Raw genomic sequence first — 19,869 nt, forward strand, 5'->3', positions numbered from 1 at the left:
ATAGAAAATGTGTTCTTTTAATTAGAGCATCATGTAATACTCCTCAAATTAAGAACATTCTTTAGGAGAGAACGGGCATGTGGGCCTGGTTTCCAGTCCTTTGCCAGATGAGCATTTCAGCCACATTAACAAGGATGTGAATCCTTCTCTTTGGGGTTAATTCGGATATTTCGGGCAAGATCAGGGAAAATTGCAGTTAAACATAGATAGACATGGCGCTTTGCATTTAGTGTATGTACTGCCTTTGTGGCCTCTCCTGTTGATGATTACCTTGAGCATTTGAGTTGCCAGTGAAGCCGAGTAAGTGGTTTGTCTCCACTTCATCATGTAAGTGGGAATGGTGGTTGAATAGGAAGTTATTGTGTCCATAAAAATCGCAGACGTTAATTGACATTGGCATTGCAGTACAGAGGGTTCTAGTTCTAAATCTGCCTGAATGAGAACCAGTCGTGAACAAGTCATGATTCAGTTGTAGAAAAGTACAAACAACCAGAAATCCATACATTTGTATATATTGTATAAGTATGGATATGTGTGTATTTGTTGTATTTTAAATTACTTGATAATAAGTTGCAGACACTAAAAGCTTTATCATAGAACTTGTAAGCACAAGGACACTTCCCTATACAACCAGTTCATTGTCATTCTCGTTTTAGTTACCTCTTGATGTATTAACAAACCACCCCCAAACTGAGGGCTGAAGATGATGACCATTTATTATTTTTCATGACTCTCTAGGTTTATTTGGCCCAGCAGGTGATTGCTCTGCTCCAGGTGGTGTCTCTGGGATCATCTGGGGTCATCTGGAGGCTCAGCAGGCTGCCCTGTCCCAGGGCTCACTCCCAGGGCTAAAGTGTGCTGGCCTATGGCGCGAGCTCAGCTGGAGTGACCACCTGAGTCCCTCAGGTCTCCGCTCTGCAGGCTCCCTGCATGGCCTGGGCCCTAACAATATTGTGGCAGGATTCCAAGGGGGCATGTAACCAGCATTTAAGAGCTAAGGCTGTAGGCCCTGCAAGCCCGCATGGTGACTGTGTTTTTCTGGAGTGGTGGTGTGGAACATCCATGCTGGAATCGGGAATTGGGAAGGAGGAGGTATGAGGTTGCCTGCATCTCTCAGCACCCATGCTGTGCTTAACATGACTTGACTCTGAGTTCTTCAAGACAGGACCCATGCCCTGCCTGAGTACACATGAGGCACACAGGAAGCATGAGCTGCTCTGGAGTTTGGTGATGCTAAGGCAAGGCACCACTGCAGTTGGAGGATGGACATATTTTCATGTAGACAATTATTGGGAGAATCCTGTGCTGCAGCTCCCCCACCCCGAAATGACCTTCCCTGTTCAGGCTGATGGGTTGGGGGTTAGTGTGTCAATGCCAGTGTCGTGACCTCAGGCAGATAGCAGCTCACCCATGTGGCATAAAATCCACATTGAGAAAATTTATATGATTGATTAACTGTACTTTGTTGAGGTAGCTTGGCTAATGATAAAATTAGTTACATTTTCATAATTATACATCATTAATTATTGAATTGTTTCTTTAATCATTTTTTATTGTTATTCTCTTACAATTATCCCAAGTTTTCCCCCTTTGCCCTCCTCTGCCCATCCCAGCCCCGCTTCCACCGCCAATTCCCACACTGTTGTCTGTGTCCATGGGTCATTCAGACATGTTCTTTGTCTATTGAGGTGACATTGGCTAATAAAATTACATAGGTTTCAGGTGTGCAATTCTATAATACATCATCTGTGTATTGTATTGTGTGCTTACCTTACCACCCAAGCAATTATCAAACTGTTAAAAGTATTGAAATTTTTTTGCTTTTAAAAAATTGGATTTTTAAAATTATAGATTTATATAGTTTCTGAGATTCTTTTGCATTTTGCTCATCTTTGGAGAGTTTAAGAAAACAAAGAAAAGACCTAAACATTTATGCATCTGACTAAGAAATAATGCTCCAAAGCCAATCTGTTTGTGGATAATTGGCAACTGCTGCTGGCTGACCTCAAATTCCTCTTAAGCACATGCCTGCGGCTCCTGTCTGTTTACTGGGCTCTTTAACACCCAAGGACAGGCACCCATTCCTGAGAGGTTGCTAGTACATTCATTGTTTTAGTTAATACTAAGTTGCTAATAAAGATCAAGCACAACCAAGAAGTCAGGGGTCCCTTTAATTTCGATGTAACATATGAAGGTTCCCCATCATATATGATTCCCTTCAGACACTAAACTATGCCTTTCTTTCCAAAACATCACAGGGATTTTGCCATCTCCCTGAAGTGACTCAGGCAGGTATCCCTTTCTGGAGCAGGACATGGGCTTTCTCCTATGTCATAACCTCTGGTAGTATTCTGTAGAGGAAATGAGACAAATTCAGGAACTAGGTAAGTGTAACTCCCTTTTTACACATGTGATCAGTAGCCAGTAGCTTTTCCAGGGTTGTGGAGGGAGGTGAACTCAGGGATGGATGCAGACCCCAACTCTCATGACTCCCAAAGCTCCAGACTAGCGCCATTTCTCTAGAACATCATTATCACTATTGTTATCATGGACATCACTACCACCTCCACCATCACCAAGGAATCAAGTGAGTTTTTTGATTACCTTGAGCTGTGTTCTAATCTGTCTTCTCTACTTACTGACTTCTCTACCTTTTTCTGTTGAGACTGAGATGACAGTGTTTCCTTTGCCCAGCTCATAGGAGTTTTTGTTGGGAGTAAGATACCTAAAGCTACGAAATGTCCAAGAAATATAAGGGATAAATCTGTTTCCTGCCTTGTTACAGTGTGCATTCAGCAGGTGCTTGGGTGTGGAGCAGAACCAGGAAGACGCACAGTGCTGTTTCCAGATAGAGGCTGCATGTACTGTGTGGAATCTGACTCCAGCAGATTGAGATTTAGTAGGATTTGAACACTGACTTTGTACCAGACTTTGTTACTAGGCAATATTATATCGAAATATTCAAATCTGGGTCAGTTTTTTCTCTGTGTTTGGAAGATTTCCAGCCACTTAGGAAATCTCAAAAGACTGGAGCTCTAGTCGTGCTGCTTAGACCATGGGCCATGAAATGGCTTAGCACTGTTTTGGGTGGTTTGTATTTTGACACTTACAGGTTTTCTTTTCACAGTTGTGGCTACTGTCATCTAAAATGTGTATGAAAAGTTTATATATGTCTGTAGGCTAAACCATGTCAGGTCACTTGATAATCTGGGAGATTCTGTGTATGTTCTGGTAAGCCCGTCTTTGTAATAATGAATACACCATGCACACACACGGTAGTGTTAAAGTTAAGCAACACAGTGATAAATCCAGGTTATTCTCATCAACTGTTTGTGAGATAACTTGACCAATATCCAGCTAACAATGGCTTTGGCATTCTTTAAATTTTTAAACCTTTCTTGGCTTCTTTGGCATTTGTGTCCTGCCTTATATTTTGCTTAAAGGTAAATTTCAGAATTTTTTCCATGGAGTGAGGCCTTCTAAACCCAGCTGGGAAAAAGATTTGAAGAAATGAGAAGTAGCCAACGTTTTATGTGTAGAACTTTTTTGGAGTGTGTGAAAAAAGTGTGTGTAGGGGTGTGTGGGGGTGTGCGGATGCATGCGTGCATGCACGCATATGTCGGGTGCCTTTATCTGTAGCGGTAAAATATTTTTGTATTTCTGGGAGGCTTTAATCCATTTTTAATGGTTTATCACACTGAAGAGAACAATGTGAGCCTCCCACATGGTATATTCTGATCACTTCACTCCTATTAAAAATGTTCCTTCCCTTCAAGAAAATGTGTTCCTGCATCGCATGCCAAAACACGAACAGAAATCTTGGAGAACCTAGGTAGCTCACGGAATTCATCCCTATGGAAAAGTATTCCATACCAGAAATGGTAGAAGAGATCATTTAAGCCATTAAAGGTCAGAATGGAGTGAGTTTGCTGTTGACTAGTTCCAAAAAATATCCTAGAAAAGTCACAAAACAACTGTGCATCTCCTGCTGCCTGGATGAGGGGCCTGGCCTGCCGGCAACCCTGGGCCGAACAAGAGGGTTCGTCCCTCTGCCTGAGGCAGCTGGCCCGGATGGGCCAAGAGGCCTGCGGTATTTCCTGCTGCTAGCTCTAATATTTCAGGAATCCTTTTGGTTCCCAACAGAGGCTTGTTCTATGAAGCAAAAGGGACCGGATGCCAGTGGGCACAGAGGACCTGAGAACTCACTGTGCTGTAGCTTTTTGGTCTCTCCTGAGCAGTGTGGACTTTTAGGCTCAGGTGATGGTTAGTTGGTCACGCTGATGAGTCCCCTGAGGCCTGTTTTGCCCCTGTAGTTGTAAGGGACAACACTGTTTTAGGTTGGGAAATATCAGGAAAAAGCTGAAAAACAGTTTGGGCTGAGCAGGGTGTTATAGTGATTTTTAGAGAGAAATTGGATGAAATGGTCACTTAAATATATTTTCAGAATCTAGGTAGTTGAAATGATGATTCTTTGAAGGGGCTCTTATTAGTGTAGGCTGAATTAGCTCTATAGCAGGGGTGTCAAACTCATTTTCACTGGGGGCCACATCAGCCTCACGGTAGCCTTCAAAGGGCTGAATGTAATTTTAGAACTGTATAAATGTAACTACTCCTTAACTAGGGGCAAGGAGGACAGCACTGCCACTGGGTAGAAACAAGGTGCTGGGCCAGATAAAACAAAGTGGAGGACCAGATTCAGCCTGTGGGCCTTGTGTTTGCCACCTGTGCTCTATAGTGAAATGCCAAACGGGATTTCCAGTGATTTGGACACATGGCATGCTGGTCACTGTGGTCACGGCCACCGGGGCCCCTTTGGTTGAGTTCCACATCAGACCTCTGACTTGAGATAGTCAAAGGAGGGGTGGCAGGGCTTAGAATTCTAGAGTCACTTTTTGATCAATTTATTATTGTCAAGTATATGTTTAAAAGGTTAAGTAGTTTTAATACTGTTAGATCTGATTTTTACTCATTTTTATTTTGCACATACCTGGGGTAGTACCAAATTATCAGTACTTAATGATTGATGAATGAATACAATAGTAATTATTGCAAATAAACACTTAGTAAATTGTAAGATACACAGGTTAATTGAAGACAATTTGAAACACTCTTCCTTTTTTAAGCCATTAAAAATGTAGCATATATTAATAATTTTAATCATGAATAATAACCTGGAAATGTATAGAAGAATACTTATTTAAAACCTACAGCTCACTAACCTGAAAAATTGGGGCTCCTCAGTAATTCTAATTTTCTTTTTAGTGGGATTCAAGTTGTTGAACTTTTTAAGTATGGGGAAGTTTTGGTGGTTTCTTTGGTCTTTTCTGAAACTTTTTGTCAACCTCTTTTAAATGTGTCTGTGTTGCCTGCTAGCAGGACTTCTGTCATGGGAAGGAACTGTCACCTGGTTGGGCGGTCAGCCTGAGCCCACGTCCGGGGCCAGGCCAGTGTACCTGTTGGTTTGAGTGGCTATGCAGAGCATCTAAGTAATGTGTAAAGGATTCTTTAGACCCAAGAATTCTATTCTATAAGCCATCAGCGCAGTTGCTATCTGTTGAAAGGAAGCAAAGTTACTACTTCTGCACCAGAAACTTAGTTTCTGAACTTCTGATTTGTGGAGAGTGAAGGTGAATGGGAGGTAAAGTTGCAGAAGTAGGAATGCACCTGTCATTAGCTCCAGATGTCTCACTTCCTTTTAGACAAAGAAATTGGGACATTTCACTAGGATATTTTATACCTATTCTGAGCAGGCCTGGGCTTTTCCCTTGTGGAAATTCTGAGAGCTCTAACTGGTCCATGTTAACCGGCAGATTGTCTCCCTGCCCCTCACTGTGGTTGTGTTTGGACTCTGGTGGTTCCATTCCTAAAGGGAGGAGTGTAGATAGTGGAGAACACTCACAGGAGTCAGGACTGGGAAGGGCACCGTAATTTGCAGTATGTCCCAGTGCTGCTGGTCCGAGATCTGCAGATTTCAGGAGCACATTGTCTTCATCACTGGGTGCTGAGTAGGGTGGAATTGAGGCCACCAGAGGAACCACCTGCTGCACAGTCCAGTGGTGAGAGGTGCGAGCAGTGGGGCCTGCAGTGTTCTGAGTTCTCATGGACAAGACACCAGTGAGCCTCGCTAAAATCTCACTGAGCCCTCGAACCATTCAATGACAATTACGGCAGAAGGAAAAAAATTTCAAGCAGTGTAATTCCCCACTTTTTACTCACTTTGAGAGTGAACTGCTGAAGGGACTGTTAAATTCACTGTGTGTTTATGAGGAATCCTTCATGGAGAAACCATGGACCCAGTCTGATCAGAGTCCCTGCTTAAATTGTGAAAGCTGCTGCTCTAAAAGTGTGTTGAACTGGCTAAAAGAGAATCCTGTACTGTTTAACTCACTTGCTCAGCTGGGGGAAACTGGAGGACATGAGGTCCAAATCCCTATCTTTCTCATCAGGAGCCTGCAATCCATGGGCATTTTCACAAAGACAGGTTTATAGAGGAGCATCCAGTGCTCTGTCTACATAAGGAGTTATGAGAGATTTGGCACAGTCCGTAGCAGAACCAGTGTAAATGCTAGTATTATGACTTTTTATGTAATTCTAGAGCAGAGGTCAATTTCTGATCAAGTAACATACCAAAGAGTCAGGATGCTTCCCCCTTATTCTGAGCAGCTGGAAGGTTCTGTGTTTCTTCTCGCAGGGGTAATTAATTTGCAAATATCTGATAAAATTTATTACCATCTTCCTTGACATTTTCTCTAAAATGAAATGAAGTACATGTGACATACCACTGGGTTTGGATTGAAGAGAAAGTATGATATCTGAGACAATCTCACACCTATCTGAGACAGGCGAGTATGTGCGGGTAAGAGAGACAGGGAGAGGGGAGCGGGTAAGAGAGACAGGGAGAGGGGAGCAGGTAAGAGAGACAGGGAGAGGGGCGATTAGGAACACATTGAACTGATAGCTGCTCTAATAAACATTCAGAGCATGGAGAGAATTTAGAAATGATTTTTATGTGTACACAAATAGTCACTTATTGTTAAAATTCAGGCCATTGTTTTATGTTGACTCCCAAAGTAAAACAAACAAAAAACTTACAAAGTGACCCAGACTGATTTTTAGTTCTGCCTCTTCATCTGCTCCTTTGAGCTATTGCTTTCTTCAGCAGCTCTTCTCACTTAATGCTCCTGTGTCATCAGGTGTATGCAAGACACCCAAAGGTATGCACTCGGTATTAGGGACAGTCCGTAGAAATAAGCCCTGAGCCTGCTATTGAAAGTTGGTCTAAGCTCTGAGGATAGTGTTCCTGCTAGTGAAAGATGAAAATGGATTTGTGCCGAAGATTTTGAAATGGAAGCCCTTAGAATAGTGGTAGTGTGGGCCAACAATCCAGTTCTAGATGCTCCTGTCCATTAATGGATGCATTATCTCATCAAGAGTGGGGTAAGCAGTGACCGAGCAGTGAGCCGTGAGCCCTCCTAGGACACACGCCACTGGTGGGTCCATAGCACTTGAAGACAATCAGGTAAACTGGGCCCAGTTAATGGAAGGTTTGCTGAAATAGGATGGAAAAAATGTGGATCCCTAAAAATAGGTTCATGTGATGTTAACAGTTGGCAAGTCTTTTTGAGAGAATTATCTTCCATTTGGGATGATGCTTTGTTGGCACCTGAGTTGAATTCCCAGAAGCCCCTCCAGAGGTGGGGATACACCAAGGCTGTGACTGGCAGGTGTTCAGACAAGTTAGCCAGGAGGAAACAGAGTGAAGAGCTGGAGGCTGTTTTCTTCCCAAAAGCTGAAGTATAGAGGATTTAGCGTAAATACTATAATTTTCCTTGTTTTAAAGGGAAATTATTTGTAAAGTCAAATGGGGCTCTTGAGGTTTCTGAGTTGTATGATTTGCTGTGTAATCATTCTTTTCACTTTTTTCTGACACATCTCAGTCACACACAAGGGATTGGCTCTGGCCTCTTGGTGCAATGGAAGCAGCCAGGAGGAGTTGCCGCAACTACATTCAAAGCCTCTTCTGTTTGGTTGTATTTTTACTGGCCTGTGATTCTGGGCACATAAGTTAGTCACTGAGGCCCTGTTTCCTCCTGGCAAAGTGGAGCTAATGATAACAAAAAGATGGCATCTGTGCCAAATGTGCAGTATGTGGCCGAGGCCCTAGGACCCCAGCCAATCCCACTGCTCCCATGTAAACTCACTGGCCTGGGCAATCCTGCCCACCACCCAGGGCTTTGAGTCCATATCTGCTCACATTCAGGCCGAATGATGATTGACAGGGGCTCTTCTAATAACTACAGGAGCTTCTCTGTGTCCTGGCACTTGCAGCTGTCAGCAGTAGCCAGGACATCCCCCAGAGAGACACACTGTGTTGTGGAGCAGGATGCAGGGGCATCCTGGTTATTTGCTTCTCTTGTATGAACCCTTGTTCTCCTGGCTCAGTCTTCTCTAGGCACTCTCACCCACTGGCTTCCCTCTTGTGTTTGGCCAATGAGGGGTACAGGAGGAGGGAACCCCAAGCTCTAGGCCTTTATTCTGCTGATCAGCCCTGGGCCCTGGCCTGGCTGCACCCTCACCCCAGAACAGCTTGAACTTGCAGCTTAAACTCCATATCTGCCAAATGGTGTTTCTGAGATGGAATCACTTTCAGGACAAAGTTTCCCTTTCCTCCTTCCGCCTCTCACTTGGAGTTATTGTGGTGGTGGTTTCTTGTTTTCAGTGTGTGAGTGATTGCCTAAACACAACCCCACGCTGGATGTGATATAGAAGCACACTATAAGGTGTGAGCTTGTTCTTTACGAGCAGCCCACACTTTCCTCGCCAAAGATAGTCCACTATTGGTTGAGTGTGAAGTGTTGCTTTTTGAGTGTTTTTCATTTGGACAAAGTGTAAATAAATTTTTTACCCCTGAAGTTGACCATTTGCACCGGTTCTGACTCCTGGTATCATTTAATCTGACCTTGGAGTGGGGTGCCTTGAGTGCACTATACACTGAGAATAAGCAGTTGTCACATTCAAACCAGGCTTTTCTGTGTTGGGCGGAGGGGAGGGGTGCTTTGCCTGCAGAAAACGGCACGGATGAAAATAAGTCTACTAAGACATGATCTGCTTGGGGAGGAAAGGTGGCCAACTCTCAAAGGAGAAGGGCAAGGAGCCTGTTCCTCACTGGGCTTTTATTGGGTTTAATTTGCATAGGAAAACAGGGCATATACATAAAGCTCGTCAATCATTGTCAGGCAGTAATGATCAAACAGTAGATAACATTCAAAGAACTATGAGGGCTTATTTTGAGTCAGGGTCAGATAGCTAAAGGGCCATAAAACTTTAGGGAAACAAACTCATTTCATGCTTGGACCCTTATCATTTAATTTGAGGGTATTAGCAAAACAGGTTTCACAGGATTTTATGTATTCTTTCTTAGGCCTGATTGCCTGGTAACGTGCCCTTTCCAGCGCAGGGCCATACCCACCTCCGGCATTGTTTCAGACTTAAGTTGGGCAGGGGAAGTAAGGCAGCCAAGAGGTTAGGAGACTTCATGCAGACAGAATGAGGACTCAGGCTATGTCAAAGCCAAGGGGCGAGGGTCCGTCACCCCCTTTTTCTGTAGCCTTCCAAGTCCTTCCCTGAAGGCCCCTTCATGACTGTGCCTGTCTTAGGCCATCCCTCCTTTGAGGAATCTTACCAATCATTGGCTAACCGGTCGTCCACTGGGGGCCAGGCAGGGTGAAGTAAAGGGGGCAGAGGTGGTGCCCCTGTCAGGGAGATAAGCTTTGTCTCCTTAGTGGCTTAGGGTCCCAAGGTCTCTCACTCAGCCTTAGCCATGGGGGGGGGGGGGGGAACGGTTACAGCTTCTGAAACCAGGCGGGGCGGTTCTCAACATCTGTGTTGGCCAAAGTGTTCGCAAATGTCATGCTGTGCTTTAACATTGCAAATGACTCCTGGTCCCATCTGAAGGATGCACCAGGGAAGAAAAAAGGATGCTGGTCTGGTTCCTGCTAAGGTGTTCAAGGTTGGGAACCCTTCAGAGGCTGGGGCACACTAAAAGGCAGTTGTCCTTGCCTGTCTTACATTTTCCACTTTCTGAAACCCAGAGGTCAGACACAGTCTCTCAGTGTCAAGGGGCCAAGGTGAATGCGCTGTGAACTCCCCAAATGCTCCCAGAGAAATGATCCATAGTGCCAGGAGTCCAGGGACTCACCCAAGGGATTCTTCCTAAGTTGAACTTGAAATGTATAAAACTAGTGCTTTTCGAACCATTGAAGATAACAGTGTGTGTGTGTGTGTAAGAATGTCCCTTCATTTAAAAGTCCTACAAAAATTAACAACAGTGGGTTTTGAACTGAAGGCTATTAGAGATACCTATTGGCTCATTAGCAGGTTTTTTCTTTCACAGCGATCTGTCCTTCCAGCTATCTCCAAACTGGCCCAGAATGCCTAGATTGGTCTCTCCCTGAGCTGGTCCTTTTGGGGATTAAATAGTTCTTGAAACTCCCTCTCCTAAGCATATCTGTTCCATTTCATTAGAAGGAAGATGAAATTGTTTATCTACCATCACCCTCTGTCTGAGTTCTGGCAGTTCTGGCAGTCTGAGGGATTAAACAATAGATATGTATTCCTCCAGTCTGGGGGCTGGAAGTTGGAGATGAGGGTGCTGGCAGTCAGGTTCTTGTGATGACCCTCTGTCCCTGGTAGTGTCCTCCCATGGCTTTCTTTGGTGCATGCATGGAGAGGGCACTAATCCCATCATAGGGGCCCCACCCTCATGGCCTCATCTAATCCTAATCACCTCCCAAAGGTCCTACCTCCAAACACCATCACTTTGGGGAATTAGGGCTTTAATATGTAAATTTAGTGGGTGGGGGGTTGGTCACAAACGTTTAGTCCAGAGCACTGTCTCTCTGCTACACAGAAAAGGATTTGGGCCTGAAAATATTTGTGGCTACTTGGTTCTAGATATTTGGACCAGACAGTACTCTCACTGTGTCTTACTTCAATGTGGAATTTTCTGAGACATTGCCTCCTAGAGAGTTCTTGGCCCCAGGTGGAGTTGCATCCCAGTGACCATTTGCACGGTGGGTCTTGGTGAGGGGACTGAGTGGTCACAAGAGCCACTCCTACCCAGCATTGATTCAGGCAAGTGACACCATTGTTAGCGTGTGAGAGGAGGTGCCCCTTGTCCTGCAGGTTAATTAGAAATCATACTGAAGGTGCCCAGTTCTTCTCAATAGGAAATTGGAATCTGTCTTTTTAAGGGACCATCAGCTTATGTCTTCTGAATTTTGGCAGCTTCTTATGATGGTCTTTAAGCAACAGGAGCAGCTTAAGATTCATGCCGATGTCTGGTTGTTCTTGGCTGCAGCCCCGCCCTACTGTCCTCTTATCTGTGTGTCTTGCCAGGTGTTGTCATTCTTGTACTATCTGTGCTTGGTTCAGCACCTACTGGACTGAGTGCAGACCTGCTCCCATACCTCTTAGGGTGTCCAGGGAGCCAAAGGCCTGCAATTTGGAAGAAGACTGTTGGTTGCTCCTTCGAAAGGGCAGAGAGGTAAACTAGAGACCTGCCTGTCAGGAGCTGATAAATGTTAGGGAGAGGAGAGGAGCTGTCAGGATGTTCTCAGGAAGCAAAAGGCCTGAACCTTTGTCAACTGGAAACAGTTGACCAGGTGGCCCTGGGTATGGAGTTACTGCATTCTAGCTGAGGGCTTGAAAGTGTGAAGACTGCACCTGGGCCATCATCCCAACACCAGGACTCCCACTGGGTGGCCTAAAACAACCAGAAGTGAGTTCTGTCCCAGCTGTGGAGGCCAGAAGTCGAAAATCATGGTCTGCAGGGCAGCACTCCCTCCAAAGGCTCTAGAGGAGGATCCTTCCTTGTTTTTTCCAGCTCCTGGGGGCCCTTGACAATCCTCGGCTTGTGGATGCATCACTCAACCTCTGCCTCTATGTTCCCATGGCGTTCTCCTTTTTGTGTCTGTGTCCAAATTCCCCTCTTCTTATAAGGATACTTTTCACCAGATTAGGGCCTATCTTGCTCTAATTGTGACCTTATCTTGTGCATCCTCCAAGATCCTACTTCTAATAAGTTCACATTGTAGGTTCCAGAGGTTAGGGCATGGAGATATCTTGGGGGAGACAGTTGATCCCACTACATGTCCCCCCTTGCTGTCATTGGCAAAATGTTGGCCTTCCACCACACCTTGGACCCACATCGCACACCGACGTGTGACAAACCCAAGCTCTGCACCGTGAAACACGTTGTTTGTGAAGCGACGTGAGTGTGGTGACATTCTGGGTGCTGTGGGACTTCCTGTGGGAGATCGGTGTGCCCTCTGTGTCTTCACGTCCCTCCCAGGCCCTCCCGCTCATGGTCTGATGTGCACACAGGTGCTTACAGGAAAGTGTGCTGGGTAGTGCACACGTGTTTCTGCACCTCCTGATGCACTGAGGTTAGGCCCGGAAACGGAGTCGCCTCTAGAACTGGTGCCTTGAAAGGGGAGAAGTACTGTCCTTACCACGAAGGCCCTCTGTGGTGAGGACAGAGATATGTCAAAGACTCTCATGAGATTTTGTCCACTTGGTGTGTAATAGTCTTACTATTATTAAGTAGTAGCGATAGTCCTACTATTAGTAGTTGGTATAGAAATCAGTTTCTTAAATTTTCTTTAAGAGATGGCAGGCACCGTGGTTTATCAGAATGAAGGAACTGGGCTGACAGAGGCTCAGTCACCAGTGTGAGGAATGTAGATGTCCCATTAGTCCGCACCTCACAACAAAGCATCCATTGGCATGAATAGTGAGGTTGTATTTCAGCAACATGATGGGCTTTTAAATTTATGCAAGGCTCTGAAGGCGTTTCCGCTGTGGGTACACCCTGCTGTAGGAGAGGCCTGGCTTGGTTTTCCCCAGGGAAGCCTCTGGTCTGCTGATTGCTTTTCTGATCATTCGTGCAGTCTGGGCTTGAAGGGTTTGAAGACTGGTACATCCTATTTTAAAATCACTCTTTCCCATTCCAGTTAGAAGGGAATGTGAGTTGACATTCATATCACCCAGTAAATCACAGACATTTATAAAGTGGTACTTTATTAATGCTTCCTACGGAGTTGAACTCAGTAGGAAATATGCATTGCCTCTTTCTAGTTTTCCCTTCGCCCCGTCACAGTGAATGCAACAATAGTTTTTGCTGTTATGTACAGTGAGTTTCCTGAATTAAAGAATGGTCAGAACTGTGAGAACACTGACTGTCCCAGGACAGCATGAGGAGCAGCTCTGAGCGCAGGGCTTGCACAGTCTCTGTCTGTCCTGCGGGGTGGTGGCCACTTTGTCCGCATTATCAGTTGGGATGATAGCTGGCAGCATTCACCTCCATGGTTGGGCTGACCAGCTCGCTGCGGTCATGAAGTGTGATGGCTGATAGGCTGGCGCACCCTCTCTCTTCCCAGGGTCTGAAAGGGGCTATAGTGATATGATGTATCACTTACAGATAAAATTAAAATAAACCTTTTATTTTGTTCCTGCTCTGTCTCACCCACTCCCCACCTACCCACCCACCTCTTCTAGAAGCCAGAGGTCTGGACCCCTGGGAAAGAGTGGAGGGCCTTAGATTTGACTGTGGCTGAGTTATTAAACCCCCACCCCAAACCTATCCCCAATCAACTGGAAAGTTTTAAGACACATGGTTAAGATTTGTTCCCAGGAAAGCTGGTCTATCTGGAACGATGGGGGATGAATACCAAGTATCTCCAGGCTTCCGTTTCTGCTTTATTCTATTTTTTAGGTTTTGATTTGCTTTCTCCTAGATTGTGTTTGAGATTCATGCTCCAGTGCTGGAACAAGCCACAGAGCATACAGCAGAACCTGCTTTTTATTAACTGCTTGCCACACGGAATCTTTGTGTGCACAGAATCTGGACCTGGCTTCCCTGGGGCATCTTCCCATTGGCTCCGGGCTGTAAATCTGGCTTATGGCTGTTAGCCTGTTAACTTTGCAAGTTTAGCCTTGCTGGCCATAGGATGCTTTTCTAAAATGTTGCATCAGTTGGCTTGAACCCTGAGGGCCATGAGAAGTTTCTATGCTGGGTCTTGTTGAGGAATGATCCAAAGGAGCCTTGCTGTTTGAGCTCCTTTCAGCTGCAGGCTCACCGTGTACTAATGGTGATGTGGTTTATGAAAGCACTCACAATGGCATCCAGGGAAACAGACTAGTGATCCAGCAGAGGGCTTAACGGCTTAAGAATGGTAATTTGTTTTTGGCATCTGCTGCACAAGTATACAAAAAAGATTTCAGGCAGGTAGGTCTCCTGGCCAGTTGGTTGTTTGGGAGTGCCCTGGGGTGGGTGTAGTTCTCCCAGCTCCTCACTTGTCTCTCACAAGGAAGCTACACTTTGAATTAATATCCAGATTTTCAACCTGGTTGTTGATTGTGTTCCCTTAACAAGTTGATTTAAACATAAGCACCAAACAAGGAAGCGACTGTTTCTAGGAGGCCTCAGGATTAGTGGTCTCGTTCCTGGCCACACACTCACTTAAACTGTTAAAAGCAGATCTTGTAAGTGCATTGAGGGGTTTTTGTTGGTTTGTCCTGGGGTACTTGGGCTTTTTTCTTTTTTCCCCCTTTTTTCTTTCTTTTTTTTTTTTGTATGTAGATTCTTGATTGGATTTGAAATTTTATATCAAAATATTACAGAAAAGTCCTTGGGTTTCTTGCATTTATTTTAGGTTTTGCACTAGTTTTGCATTATCTCAATTGGCTATTAAACAGCTTCAGAATTGGTAATGTGGAGAGGAAAACCAGATGTGTGTGCTCCAAAAAACAGTGCGTTTAGATCCAGGATCCCCTTAGTAGGCTGCTTTATATTTGTGTCCTAGGCCATTTTTCTTTTGTCTGAAAATAATTGGCTGTGCTTCAGAAATGTACAGGGGAACCTTCCAAATGAAGATGAGAAACTAGCCGGTGCCTGCACCGCATCCCTGAGTGCCTCGTGGCGATGTGCTGCCCTTCGGGAGCCCCACTGTAAGTGCAGCCGCAGGCTCACTGTGGCTGGCAGCCCAGAGGTGCTGCTGCTGGCTACTGGCCTGGGAGCTCACTGCATTCCAGTTAGATCTTACTACATTCCAGAGCCTGTTTGGAAGAGGTACCAAACAGAAATGAGCAGGAAGAATGAAGAAGTAGCTGAAAGCTCATTTTTGAGAAATGAGTGGGGAGTCACCCAAGCAAGCTTTGTCCCATAGGAGATGGGGCAGTGGTTGCATGAGGAGGAGGCGGGCTTAGATGTCAGGTGCCCATCCTCTCTCCCAGGGCTCAGAGTCAAGGCGTTGGAGCTGGGGCAGCACAGGGCTCCTGCTGAGGACTCACTGTGGGGGAGGTCCCCGCCACCCCCCACCCCTCCGCCCCCCACCCCGCCCCCGGCAGGTTTGTTCTGCAGGGTATGGAGTAGGAGGAAGGAGGAAAATGATAACTAAGTGGCTGGAAGGTTTTTTTCTCCAGTGGTGTGCACTAACTCCTTTCTGAATCACTTAGCAAAACCAAAGCAATGTAAAACATTTTAAAGGCATAGCATTTTGAATGAATTCCCAGTGGAGAATCTTTTCCTGTTTTTATTTTCATTTACCAGCCAGGCTGGTAATGTGCCTACCTTTGCTATTATAATGCTGTACATTTAGATTCTGAGGTTTCTGACATTATAACTCTTAATATTTAATAAGCTGTGTAGATCATGTGAAAAGTCACTTTACTGGCAGTGCTGACAGGGAAAAACTCTCTCTTAGGACACCGTAAAATGCCTTCGGTTTGTAGGGTGGCTCATCGCCAAAACCAGAGTACAGGCAGAACCTTCTCGGAAATATGTTCCATGATTTTATAAGTTTCCTTAAAAAATGGCTGTATGATTTGACCTTAAATTCACTAATTAAGTGACCTTTTAAAATAGACATCATTACAAAACTATGACTGCATTAAAATACCTAACATTAGTTAGGTATTTTAACTAACATTATTAACATTAGTATTTGAAAACTTTGCCTAGATTTTAAGTTCAGTCCAGGGTCTGGCAGACCAGTGCTGAGTTAGGGGCAGCCACAGCCCATTGCAGCCTGTGCCCCCTCCCCTTTTTCACCCACCAAAAGGGCAGATGGCTGTGTGGTTTTGTGAACTTCCTACCATGTCTGTTACCTTTTATCTTTTCCTCATTTCAGTTTTTCCTAGTTGTTGTAGGGCAGCATTGTCACCCAGCACAACCTTGACCTGAACCACAAACCTCCATTTGAGTGGGCCTTTGTGGCCCACTTTACTTTTTCCTCAGGTTGGCCACTTGGGAATAAACCACATTTGACACGAGCCAGCCAGACATGAGGTTACCCACTTGGGGAAAGTGGGGGCTGGCAACAGGAACATCATATGGACATTCCTACATGGGACTAGTTCACAAAAAGTTCACAGAGGCATGTAAGTCAGAAATAAGTCTGCTAACTAAGAGATGCAGGTACAGATGCTGTGAGCACTGTGCCAGGCTCTAAATCAGCTTGTCACCCACTTGCAGCTGTGCTGGTCTCAGTCTTAGACTTGAAACAGGGTCTTGTGGGCCAAAGGGCCAGCTAATGACACATTGTCAGGTCGGTGTTTCAGCAGTGGCTCCTATGCTGCACTAGAGATTTTGAGTCTCCAGAATCCCAAGAACATAGCTATACATTCAGCAGCACAAAGAATTGACAGTTTATAGAAATGTTTTGAAGATGGGGGATGAGGGCAAACAGTATAGAATCCTTGAACCATTGCAGTTCAGTCATTAACTTCAGACTTAAAGACCAGGGTAAAGCAAACTGGGGAGAGAAGATAAGGAACTGGCAGCCCCTCTGGTGTCCTGAGCATGTTGCACAATCCTGCAGAGACCCTGCCAGGTCACAGTGCCATGTTTTCACCCAGCGTTGAACACTGACAAGAACAGTGGAAGCCTTGTGTCCATTCCTGGGCTAGCAAAGTGTTACAAAGATCCGAGAGTACAAAGGTAGTTTTACAGCTGGCTCAGTCTTGTGAAGAGGGCCAAGGAAGGAGCGTATGATATTGGGGACACAGAGAGGCCCACAGCCCGGGGCAGGAGTGAGGTGCAGTGAGTGGCGTCTGGTCTGGAGGCCTGGCCGGGGGGTGGAGTGGGCCATCGGCTCAGGCCTGGCTCGTGTGGTCTCCCCTCCTGCCCACCTGCCTGTGTGGTCTGCGCTCTTCCCCACTCACACCTCAGGGGATGTTGTGTTTGTAAGAAAGTCCGCCCTCACACACCCTTCTAGTTTACCAAAATATCTTTTTAACTCTTAACTGCTCTTACCCACTTAACCTTTTCTTTTGAAACTTACCATTTGAGTCTCCCAAGCTTTGCCCCGGAACTGCCTGGCTCAGTAATAGCTGCATCTACTCCTTAGGTAGACGTGAGGAGAACCTGTGTGAAAATGCACACAGACACGTTTCCGTGTTCCTTAGTCCCTCACGACCAATTCCTGTCTGATGGACCCGTCAAGGCGCCAGCCTGTTCTGTTTCTCATTATTACTCTTTCTCATCCACATTATCTTCATTTTCATTTATTTAACAAATATTTATTGAATGTTAGGTACGGTCTTAGATGCTGGGGATTTAGCAGTGAACAAAACAGACTTGAACAGACACCCCTCCCCACTACCACCCTGTGCTATCCTGGAGCTCCTATTCCAGAGAGTGTGTGTGCGTGTGTGTGTGTTTGGAGTGGGGGTGGTAAGTGTGAGCAAATACTGGAACAAGATGCAGTATGTGCCTGGAGGTGGCCAGGGCTCCAGAGAGGGTCATAGCGGGTCAGTAGGAATCCTGGGGTCCCCTTGGCTGGCCTCTCTTGGTGGATGGGAAGAAGGTCAGCAGCAGAGAGGGAGGCAGGGTTGACCAGGCTGGACACAAGGGCAGGCCACGAGGCAGCAGACCATGGGTGGGTCTGCACTGGGGCCGGCCGACATGGCTTGGGGTATGCACAGGCATGTCACCCGCTCCCGCCTGCCCTATGAGTCTCACAGCCTGGCTGACCTGGAGCTCAACCCCACCTGCAGTCACCTACATGACTGATCCTGGGGTGTCCTCTTCCTCATACGTGGCAGAGCCTTGAGGTGTTGTATGGATGGGGACAGTTGGAGCAGACCCATCAGTTCAGTTTGCTCAGTCAAGGTTACGTGACATCTTAACTTTTGATTTTTTAGTAGGCTTTGATGGTTTGGCCCTTCATACCAAAAAAGTAAAACCACCTCCCCTCCCGTCTGATGGACAGAGGCTCCTAAAACACAACCATGATTAAATACAGCTTTGTGTCTCCCTTTCTTCAGATCCTAGCTGGTTTTTCTGCATTAGAGTCCTTTGACCTTCTGTCTGTGCTGGGGGTTTGTGGAGTAGTCTCCCTGGGCCAAAGTCAAGGTGCTCTGAGGTTCCCCCTGGAGGCTCCAGGGGAGAATCTATTTCCTTGCCTTTTCCAGCTTCTAGAGGCACCACATTTCTTGGCTCATGGCCCCTTCCTCTGTCTTCCAAGCCAGATATGGCCTCTTTTTCATGTTGCATCCCTCTGCCCCTCTGCAGCTGAGAAAGATTTTCTGCTTTTCAAGACACACTGGTGACATTGGGCCCATCTGATATTCTGGGACACTCTCCCCAGCTTGAGAACTTAATCCCATTTGCAAAGTGCCTCCTGCCCGTGGCAGGACACGCCCATGGGTCTGCCGAAGGGCACATCTTGGGGGCAGTGTTCCTCCCAGCATAGCTGGCTGTCATTAGAATGTGAAACTAAGGTTTCTGAGGACTTTCTGCCATCTTTTACTGTAAAAATTGTACTTACTTGTTTTTCCACTGATGAGTTCCTTGTTAAAGAAATAGAACTCTTGCTTATCAAAACCTTGAATGCTATTTTAAAACCACAGATTGTATTTTCATAAGGACTCCAAGCCTGCCTTTCCCAGGGTGGGCAACCCTCCTCTTTCTGTGGACCCGCACCTTCTTCTTCAGCTCTGACACTGTTGGAGGAGGCAGTGGGCTGGCTGGGAACTGTGGTCACTGTTGCCCCACTGTGCATGGCCCACAGGTGACCCTGGGAGGTGGTGCTATGGGCATATAATTTAAGGAGGGTTGGGACACAACCCCCAAGTAAAAACTCTCATAACTTATGGCAACTCACTGACATGACTATGAAGCCTCAGAAATCCCCACCCCCCATCCCCCCATCTTGACCTTTGGGACAGCGAGGCACCAGCCTGCCTTCTGGCTACTGGAGCACCATTTGGGCTGGGTGGGAACTGGGCCTGGACGTGGGGGTGCTCAGGAGTGGTGGGGTCACCCAAAGCCTGTCCCTTCGGGCCTTACCTGGCCCCCACCTCCAGGCCACAGTCCAGGGCACTGTCCCTGGTTGTCACGGGTGACTTGTCTGAAACTTGGTGTCACCCCCTGGGAGTTCTTTCGCGGCCCTTCATCAGTGTCTTCTCTCCTGACCACCACTCCTCACCCAGAGGTCTGCTCAGCTCTCTGTGGAGCATTGGGTTTCGTAACTCATACATGTTTCTACCATTTCTTAAATTCAGCGGTCAACTCTTGGCGGCTTCTTCATCTCCCCTGACTTGAAATTGCTCCAGGGGCTCCTGGAAGAGCCGATGAACATATCTTGCCTGCAGGTTGAGGACATGCTGCCATCACCTGTCCCTCTTGGCTGCCCTCCATGTCTCCCCTGCCCATCAACCTAGAACAACGACTGCCAGGAGGTCTTCAAGTGCTTTACCTCCTGCTGCACGTCCTGCCGTCTCTCTATCCCAGTGTTCTCAGGCATGCCTTTGGCCACATCCCTACACTCACTCTTCAGAAACTTGAGCTGGTTCGTTTTTCCTGTA

General features: G+C 46.2%; 1 protein-coding gene across 10 annotated transcripts in view; it reads left to right on the forward strand.

Annotated features, from left to right (window-relative positions):
* Positions 1 to 19,869, forward strand: part of BANP (BTG3 associated nuclear protein) — a 141,048-nt gene that overhangs the window by 99,223 nt on the left and 21,956 nt on the right. The gene's annotated exons all lie outside the window — the stretch shown is intronic.

This window comes from Desmodus rotundus, chromosome 12 (assembly GCF_022682495.2).
Source record: "Desmodus rotundus isolate HL8 chromosome 12, HLdesRot8A.1, whole genome shotgun sequence".
NCBI classification, from domain to species: Eukaryota; Metazoa; Chordata; class Mammalia; order Chiroptera; family Phyllostomidae; genus Desmodus; species Desmodus rotundus.